Source organism: Rhipicephalus sanguineus, chromosome 11 (assembly GCF_013339695.2).
Source record: "Rhipicephalus sanguineus isolate Rsan-2018 chromosome 11, BIME_Rsan_1.4, whole genome shotgun sequence".
Lineage (NCBI taxonomy): Eukaryota > Metazoa > Arthropoda > Arachnida > Ixodida > Ixodidae > Rhipicephalus > Rhipicephalus sanguineus.
The window spans coordinates 58,205,597-58,216,273 of record NC_051186.1 but is presented as its reverse complement, the minus strand read 5'-3'; positions in this window follow the sequence as shown (position 1 = coordinate 58,216,273).

The following is a 10,677-nucleotide window of genomic DNA, read 5'->3' as shown; positions in this document are numbered from 1 at the left end:
AATAAGTAAGATGTTCCACCAGGTCGCACTAGATAGGTAAATTCAAGGACTGACACTGACATGCAGTTTCCTTCAGTGCCTTTGACATTGCAATCAGTGTTCAGTTGTGTAGCCATGTGCATTCTTTTCACGTACACGAACGCCAGTTCCTACGCAGCAATCTACTGTGACAAGTGTATAAAGCTGACGATTATCTGCAAATTAAATTTGGACAACCCTGTTTGCCCATATTGTTTCATTTGTAGTGCTTCTTGCATCTGCTTAGCACAAGCTTGCCCAATAGTTTGAGTTTCACTACTGCGTTGGACTGCTTTACTCGTCACCGTCACAAGTGTGCAACCACGTTACATTGTGTAAAGTGCGGTTACGACTATACAAACCTGCCCTCGTAAAGCAATTAGTGCTGCTTTGAACAGCTGCCTCAGGATCTTTCCAGTTGCTTTGAATGCTTCTCATGAACACCAGCATTTATTACTATTGCACTGCAGTCTTTGGTGACAATGCTGCCTACTATATGATTTGTTCTTTAAAGTCGTGCATCTAGCACCTTTTAATACTAGTAGATGTGCGGTTATAAAAGCAGCTATTTGATCTGCAGCATGAGGGGATCACAAATAGTTATTTTATACAAGATGTGCGCATATTAACATCTGGAATATTTAACTCTCCACATATGACCCACAGGATTCGGACAATTCAACTGTTTCGAATGACAGTGATAAACGATTTTGTGCCAACAGTCGCTAGGTTACACACAGGTAAAAAAGTTCTGTTCGTGATAATGCCAGAAAGGATAGTCGAGCAGCTAGAAAGTGCTCACACATTTTCTGAGTTGAATAGGGCGGTGAGAAAGCACCCCCCCCCCCCTCACTCTAACAACAAACAAAAACTTGCCTGCATCACCTAGGTCCACCCCCAAGAACACAGTCAAAACACAACGCACAAGTTTCCCGCCTCCTTGCTCCCCCGAAGAAACTCGCTTGTCGTGGGTATACCATCCATTAAAAGAATTCTGGCGCCGCTTGTCTCATCGCCTTCGTTTCTTCTTGTGTCCGTGATTAGTTTAAATTTCAACGTGAACCGACGGCGCGCATCCACACGTGCCTGGCTATCTCGCTGCCGCATCCAAGCACATGCAACGCAGACACAAATCGCACATATCGGCAGCTGTACCAACCACTGATCTCCACTAGTGTACCAGTGGTACCAACGTCACAGAAACAGCTTTGCTGCGCGTAGCAAAGTGTTCGATTAACCGCAGAACTTGCAACCACGAAACAACAAAGACGCTTACGAAAGGTAAAGTACTCCACACGTTGCAACAAAGCTTCTAAAACGAACAGGAAAACTTGGTCCCTGGTAGGGTCGTAGGGTCAGATCAGAGAACATCTACCGTAGAGTGTCTATAGAGTGACCTAGAATAGGTCACTTAGACGAGCTGTCAAAAGCGAAACCGCGTTCGTTTACTTACACTAGGGACCCTACTTACACTGCTTACACCGTGAAAGACGTTGCCCAGCGGAAATAACGGTGGCGTTGTGAACTAAATTAGACGACCGAGAGACGGCGTTGCTAAGACTATCATCATCATTACGTTGGGGCAAAATGGCTATTTATAATATGGCCGCACTGCCGGCGGTTGAGGAGTTGAGGGCATGCATGGTTGAGGCTTGAGGGTGGTCGCGATGCTCGCCTACTGATTCTGAGCGTGTATTCACTGCTGTCCCAGTGTAGTATTCGCGCACACGGCAGCCTAACATTACTAGAAATATCGCCAGGTGGCCAAGAGGCCTCAACTGACAAAAAAACACACAAGCGTGCAACAAAGCTTCTAGAACAAACAGGAACGCGTTGCAACGGAAAGAACCACCTAAATAAACATCACGCAAAATCGAAACCTCAAAATGCGCGCCACAGAGCGCATCAACGTCATAAAGTGTTAATGACGTTATCAAGCATATATCCACTAGAGGTGTGCGAATAGTGCATTTTAGAGCCGAATCGAATACGATTCGACAATTTTCAAAGCCGCCCTAGAGTTCTGCCCTGGACATTATCAAAATCCTTTATTGGTCAACCCTGATTGGCCCAGAGGGCCGCTCCATTACGCAATTTGACAAGATGGCGGAATTTGCCCCTAGTCTGGTAAGGTTACAATTTTCAAAACAGCCTAAGGATTCCATAACATTTTACTTGAAACAAATATGCACAAGCTTTAACAAAGGAACATTACGATTACTTTTTAACCTACAAAAAATACGATTATTTAAACTGAGAAGTATCTAGAGCTTTCGAAATATTTTGTAACTGCAGGCTGAAATATAACAGTGACTGCAGTATTTAAGGTGGTACTTGGTCAAGTTTTAAATAAGACTGATAGATAAATATTAAGCGTTTCCATGAGTTAACTGCATCATGAATATCTAGGGGCATAGACAAGGGAGGAACCGCCCCCCCCCCCCCCCCGAAAATTTTCAGTTTTCCTTGCGTATATATACAGGCACACAAATGCATGCACGAACATACATAAAGTATGGTTGAACACCGCCCCCCCCCCCCCCCGCCCCGGAAAAAAATTTCTGGCTACGCCCCTGTGAATGTTATAGTGAAAATAGGTGATTGACGCTGTTGTGTCAGCAACACTGGAGTCTTAAGCAAAAAACGCCTTCATCAAGATCAATATGTTGTTGATAGTGCCGTGAGTACATGGGCCGCACACATCTAGGTAATTCGATGATGAAAACAAGGAAAGTTATCCCTTGCTGTTCCCACGTCTCATTCCTTCTAGCACTTTTCGTCGTTGCCCAGGGGTGTAGCCAAATTTTTTTCGGGAGGGGGGGGGGGGGGGGTTCAACCATACTTTATGTATGTTCGTTCGTTTGTATATGTGCATGCATATATACACAAGCAAAATTGAAAATTTCCGGGGCGGGGGGGGGGAGGGTGAACCCCCCAACCCTCCCCCTTGGCTATGCCCTTGTTGTTGCCGATTATTCAAAAACTATTCGAGAAATATTCCGTATTTCGAATATCCGTATTGAATAGAACGTTATTCGATTCGTTATTCGAAATTTTCGACTATTCACACACCCCTAATATCCACTGCTCACAAAAAAGGTGCTGTAAGACTAATGCATTAGCACTTTTAAAGTTACCTGATAATAATTATTTATTTTAAATAGGACACTTATTATTAGAGGCCGGATTTTTAGGCATTAAAAAAGCCCGTTTTAGGCGCCAAAAATAGGCAGGCAAAACAACCTTTAAAGCTTCCAAAATCGTAAATATAGGCACAATAAATTTGCACATAAATGCAAATAATTTCAAAGGAAGACGTGCGCGACCTCTATCTACGACAGGAAAACAAAAATGTTATTGCTCAAGATGGCACAGAGGCGCCAACAGTTGAACATAGCTGTCCTGCACAGTTCGCAGAACATGGACTTTCCAGTGTTCTGCACGGTGAGTCAAGTGTCCGCTGTCACATCAGCACACTCCTAGGTGTCTCTTCGGCATGATTGGGAATGGCAGAGCAAGAACAGATAGTCAGATCGCTAAAAGACCAAAGGTAGGGATTCCTCCTATTGGCCGGGTCGAATCGCGTAGAGCCAATTTCCGCCCGGCAATGAACCACTGGCGTAGCCAGGGATCGAGGGAAGGGGGCTTCGGGGGGTTCAACATCCCCCCCCCCCACCCAGGAACACTTGTTTTGCATGTGTATATATACACGCACACATGCAAACGCACGCACGAACATACATAAAGTATGGTTGAACCTCCCTCCGAAAAAATTTCTGGCTACGCTACTGTATGAACCCCTTACAATGCAAATTACAAACACAACAAAACTCCGTGCACATCACATTTTTCTTTCGCTTTTTGCTCTTCACTCTCCTTTCCGCTGACGACTCTCCGCGATCTCTTATTCGCCAACCGCTCGCGCCAAGTCAGTGCGGCGGCGAATGCTCGCCAGCGTGTCCCACTTCACTGCTGCTAGCGGGTGTTTTCCGGAAGTTGGCTGAACTAGAAGACTAAGTTGAACTCCAACAGTTCCGAACAGTCATTGTTGCTCGGTAACATGAATAACAGTCTCCAACTGCACTTCAAAGCGAAACTTAAGGCTAAACAGCGTTCATATAAGCCCCAGTTTTGAAAATAGGCATTTATAGGCATCTGTAAGCACTTAGGCACAAACACCAAAAATAGGCATTTATAGGCGCGCACTATAAAAACACTATAAAAGCACTTCTTAACCTCTAATTCATGCTCATATATCAAAGTGGCACGATAGGAACGCAAGGAACAAAATAGGTATTTGCCTAAAATCCGGACTCTACTTATTCACGCTTTACATATTTTGCATGACACGGTCTAATATGTTAAAATTAGAGGCCAGCAGTAACAATTAGAATTACTGTATATGCCCTAAAGGTAGCATATACAGTAACTCTAGTTACAATTATTCAATGCTGCTGCATGGTAGCCACCTTGATCTTGCGCCTCTCGTGTCATGTTCAAATCCATGAAGTCGCTTATTTCAAAGCACCCTTCTTTCAGAGCAGCTTGATTCATTCGTTGCAATGTGTTTAATCGTGAATGTAATATAAACGGGGCCAGGGACCAACAGATAAACTATGCAGCGCCCTACGCAGTGCCCTGCATGCATTTTTCTGCTCATTCCTTGTCAAAATTGCCCTGTGGTTTAGCAGTCGCATCAGTGCGACGTATAGGTGTGCGCAGTGTTCTCCATTGGAAAGGGGGAGGGGGGTTGGGGGTAATATATTGCCGCAGTGCTTCCCCTTCCCTTATTGGTCGAGTACAAAAGAAAACGATTATCGCAATGAATGCATAGATGAAAATGAAGCCATGACGTGTTTCTCAATGGCTTTATGGCAATTAGCAAGCAGTTACAGGGCCATGTAAATTTTAGAACTTATGGGAAGAACAGTGATTACCCTGCAATGTACAAAGACGCATGCATAAAGAGCTCACATGTTTTGAGAGACCAGATTTCGACAACTGTGACTGTGCTTGCTGCTGTCGTATAGTACTATCTGTTTCATCTGAGCACAACGCTGCCCAATGGTTTAAGCTTTGCTAATTATTTGGACTGCTACATGTTTCACTATTACAAGAACATAACGGTATGACAGTCTGTAAAGTGTGGTCAGTGACTAAAAGTTTGCTTTTGTGATGCGGTCTGTGACAAAAATCACCTGCAACTCCCAATAGGTGGCCGAGTACTTTTCCAGTTGGTTTGAGCTAAGCCCACAAGCACCGGTGATAACTGCGACCCTGTTAACATCTAGGGGTCATTGAAGTGCCTCACAAAAGTCAAGATGTTTTAAAAGCTCCAGCACACAGTCTTTGTCATCATAGAAATGTAATAGTACAAAAGTAGCTGTTTAATCTGGAGATCAGGGGATCATATTACTATAAGCTTTGCATAAAGTTAGTGCACATACACATTTCAAATATTGAAATCTGTGCATCTTCACGATAGGTATCGAACTGTGCAACTGCTGTGATCTACCATTAGTGATGCATAATGTTCTGCCGACAGTACACGGCTAGCTTAACAAAAACCACAATAGATTCCTTGGTGAAAACCCTTGCTCAGATAGTCAAGGTGCCAGAACACACACATATTCTACAACAATTCAGTCCCGCCAGCAATGATGTTATGGAAAAACGTTCCGGTGAGTTAGGTGGATATAGCTTTTAGACGCTTTTAAGCTGCGCGAAAAGATGAGGACAGAAGAAACATACAGAACAAATACAGGTTGGCAGTCCACGCTCGTGGTGTTCCGAATGTTTCTTATTACATTGTGTCCTCGTCTTTTCGCGCAGTTTAATAACGTCTGAAAGCTCTTGGCTTGAAAACTCAGTAGGCACGTTAGGAAAAACTGAGGCAGCTACGCACTAGTGGTGCGAGGACTGAGGACGCAGCAGAGCTGGCGGCGTTGCCCTCCTACTTATCCTCACTTGCCTTTCCCACCCCTTGCTACTACTTGGCAATGCTTGCTCTTTCTTGTCCCTTTCTCTCTCGGTCTATTTCTTTCTCTGTCTTTCTTTTTGTCTATTTCTTCTCTTTCTATTTATTTCTCTCTCTTTCTCTCTCTCTCATTCTCTCGCCTTGACTCGCTCTGTACTCGTTCTCTCGCACATCAGAGTTATTGCATCCCATGACGTACAAATCGGTGCACATGTTCTGGAAGCGAACCAGAAGATGAAGAGGAGGGCAAATATAAGGAAGAAGACCAAGGGAGCACAAGCCGGTTCATGATGATGATAGTTTTCTGGTGTCGCCACACAGAATAACAAAAAGCTTGAGAGCTCTGCTGTAAAAATTTTTGCGTTTTTTTCTCGCGACATACATCGTGGTACAAGTTATGCAACATACCGCAGTGCAACCTCTGCCACTCTTATACTGTGGCATATCTGACAGCTCCGCCATCAACGAGAACCTGAAGTGGTAAATTGTCTCCACTGAGGTGTGCTGAAAGCTCCAACTACACAGCATCAAATAATTTATGGATTTCTTTCTGCAAGCTTGGACAATATTCAGCTATGGAAAATATAAGAATGAGGGTGTCTAAGCCTCATGTGCTCCAGTCCATGGTGTCGCAATACACCAAACACCTCTAGACTGCAGGCCGCCCTGTGGGATATTCTAATACTGCCCCCATTTAAGACACAGGCATTATTGTATACAACAGCTGCTGTTCCTGTGGACTGCTTCATGCAGTAAAGCTCCTGCTTAAATTATTCTATGTTGCCATCCAGTCAGCTTGCAGTGCATTAGGAGTACCAAGCAACAAGCCTGTCATCATGCTTTGATGAAATGTCCCACTATGAAAAAAAAAAAAAACTTTCAAAGATGCTAGACTTCAACAGGTTAGCTTGAAACAAGTAGTGTCTTCAATGCTTCATGAACAATACAAGTGACATATTGTACAACAGTAATAGTTTTACCTCAAAATAGCCCATAAGACAAATCGTGCAGCAGAGATTCAAATGTTACCTCTTTGGGTCTCTGGCTTTATTGTGCTCTATTGTTAACACACCTAATATAATAATAATAATAATATCTGGGCTTTAACGTCCCAAAACCAAGAACAGTGTGCCTAATACTTTGTTACAAGGACAGTGACTAAGCCACAGTTACCAGTGTTTAAAAAAGATAGCTGAACCACAGCATTTCTACAACAAATATTACTAAACAAATTTCGTAACTGCAGTTGCATTCAATGGCAATAACAAAAGAGCATATCAGAGCCATCACTGAACTTATATTGCACCACTAAACATAATGCTAATGATTTCATATAGCTTTAGTGCGAGCATTGAAATGCCAAGAATGTGTAATGTTGACAACACAAGTAATTTACTTAGCATGACATGACAGACAAAAGTGACAAACATGCAGGACAAGTAAGAGAGGCACAGTGTCGAACGAAAAGTAACATTTCACAAACCCAGACAACACTCGACGTCCCGTGGTCGTCCTCAAATGGTACAATCGTCCTCGCACATTTCTCGATGTCCTTGGTACGTATTGAGTACGACACGAGCTGGTTTGGCCCGGAAACGTCTTTGCGAGTGCTTTCTGAGGACAACAAGTTGTCCTGAAAAGGTTCTTCCAGATACCTTTTGGGGATGACAAAAGCAATATCGAGAGCGCGCTAGCAAGTTGTCCTGAAAAGGTTCTTCCAGGGACCTTTTGGGGATGACAAATGCAATGCATGCACTGAGCGCTTACATATGATTCCTCGCGTCCTTTTCACACTAAGTAGATGCATATCATATGTGAAAATTTTCTCAGCACGAATTGTTTCACACAGACATTGCATATTTTCGCCTCGTTGCTTCTCTTTTGGTTGAAAAGCTTCAAATTACGCGTTTCGCTTTCTGAAACACAAGTAATTAATAATCTTGGGAATCGAAGCTGATATTGCGAAATGTTCATTTAAAATAGTGTGTTCCTAAACGTGGCAGCCAGATATTAGTGAATATCCGCCGCTGAAGCGCGTAATAACAAACTAGCCGCTGGCAACCAGTGACCATGCGTTGCCGTTCTGGATAGTCAAGTAGCCAAACCAGCCAAGCCATTCCAAGTCAACTGACTGTCAAGATGGGATCTTGCAATGAAGGTTAGTGCAATGCAAACCGCATCTTTGTTGTTTGTGTGTACAGTACAGTTTAGTGTACAGTTAACAAAAGTAAGATGTCTGAAAGTGCAAATTGTAGACGTCGACGGGAGGTCAATCGCCGTGTTGATGGGTGCTTCACGTTACTCAACGCTCTGACTGGTGCTCCAATGAATGGATCGGCACCAGTCGAACAAATCGCGGTGAATTGTGCTTCGGAGAGTCTCAACGTGAATAACGGGGAATCGAGGTCTGCGTCTGACACATGGCCCGACCTCGGGCAAGTGAACTCGATGCCCGTGTCGAGTGCACTGGTGGGCTGTCAGAGCGGAGCCTCTAACACTAATGAATGCACTGTGCACGATACACGTGGTGACGAGGACATTGTGCCAGACTTTCGAGGAAGTTTACAAGCATGGGCCATTGAGTCGCAGTCGTCGCATGCTGCGGTGACATCACATGAGAGTGTCATGAAATGTAGCATTGTTCTACACGGGACAGCATCTGGTTTCTTTTGCATGTATTAATCCTTTCATTAAAATCGTAACTGCCTTTATTTGACGTCTTTTTTTTTTTTTTTGCAGTAGTAGTCCGGTACAGTAAAACATCTTTGCAAATTTGTGTTGATAATGCCTTAATATTGCTTTTTTTTTCAGACACTGCCTCTGACTATATACTTGGACTCGGATGCCTGAGAAAGCGGTCCTCATAACCAGTCGGGACTAATTACTGTTTAAATAAATGAATTTCAATCAACAAGCTTTGTTTGTATTTTTTGTCATAGTCAAGCACTTATTGTCACCTCTCCGTTTATTGACGCAGTATACATACACAAGACCTCACAGAGGTGTTTTTCCTTTAATGTATGTAAATACCTTGAAAAGAATAAATCATATGTAGTAATACAAATTATCACAGCCTACGGTACCGAACCGGCTGCACAATGGTTGTTCTGAAAACATACTAAAAAAGTCCTGAAGTGTTGTTTTGAGGACGTCCTGAGGTTGTTATGAGTACGGACAACAGGACTGGATTAGTGCCATTCTAGTACCTTAACAGGACGTCCTGAGGATATCATAATGTCCTCAAGGTGGCATACTGAGGATGTCCTGAGGTTGTTATTGTGTTGTCTGGGAATAAACAAGTAAATTCTTGTTCACTTGCACTTGGAGGGCGAGACATGAGAAGTGTTAAGTCGCTATATGAAAGTGCTTCAGCATGTTCTTTAACAAAAGGCAATTCATTAAACACCAAATCATAGAACAGTATTGGAGAAGAGTAGCGTTATTATAAAAACAAAACATATGGCCAAGGCAAAAGAAAGATTCCTAGAGCCACATGAAATAGGTGATTCTACTAGTGCATACACTCTTAATGTTCTTCAAGTTAGAAAAGGCATCTAGCTCCCACACAACAAAGCATCTACGTAGGTTATAATTTAGCACACACACAACCTTCTTACAACTAAGTATGTTGACATCTTATTAAAACTACATAGTCACGTTATATACAATGCCACAAACTCCATGAAATTCCACACTGCATGAAGTAGACACATGTAAATATGCAGTTCTGACCAATTATTACACGATGTATCCGAACACATCTACCCAGCGACTTGCTTGGTAGTGCTTTAATGGTGCTATGGGTTCACATGTGTTCAAATTATTGGCTTGGAGAGGATTTTGAGTTGACAATGAATAGGTGTTGTCATTCACTAGTACAAATACACAAGTCTTCACTAAGTTTACAACATATTCAATATTCATATGGTCAATGAACAGCACTGTAAAGAAGCATTAAAAGGAATGAAATGCTCTCATTACATTTTACTGCATGCATAATGATGTTGTAGGGAGAAGTATGAAGCCACGCTTATAGGCGTGTGCACGGGGGGGGGGGGGGGGTGCCCCTCCTATTCACCTAAGGGGGGGCGGCGCAAAGTCATCCCCACACATTGACATATAGGGAGGGGGGGTGCAATGTCAGCACCATACATTGACATAATTTGGAGGGGCGGGGCGCTGCGACGAACCTTCGCCCCCCTGAAGGGGAACCCCGTGCACGCCTATGGCCATGCTATCACTGTAGCTTTAATGCTATTCGCAATGCCCATAGACTGTCGCGCCGCCAAGCGGAGTTGAGGAGCGTCCTCTCGAGGAGGGTTAGTAGACGACAAAATGGCAACACTATGCAGTCGCTCCCTTGTTCGGCTGTGCTAGCCTCAGTGTTAACGCGTTGGCAAGAAACGAACACTACGACTTTGCATGTTCCCTGCATCAGTGAACAAATCGGGCCCTCCGTGACACAAGAAATATGGTTCGTTCTTGCGAGACGCGAAGTTTTCGTGAAAATATGTGGCAACTCGCGCTTTCAATGCTAGCCCACAGCGTAAAAATACTATCAGCTTCGCGAGGGTTTCCGAGGCTGTAGCCGCGTTGGTTAGCTAAATGTTATCATCTGACATTTTCAGTTGAAGCTCACGCTGTTTTACTTGCACATAGCATTCGTCAGTGTTTTTTGTAGT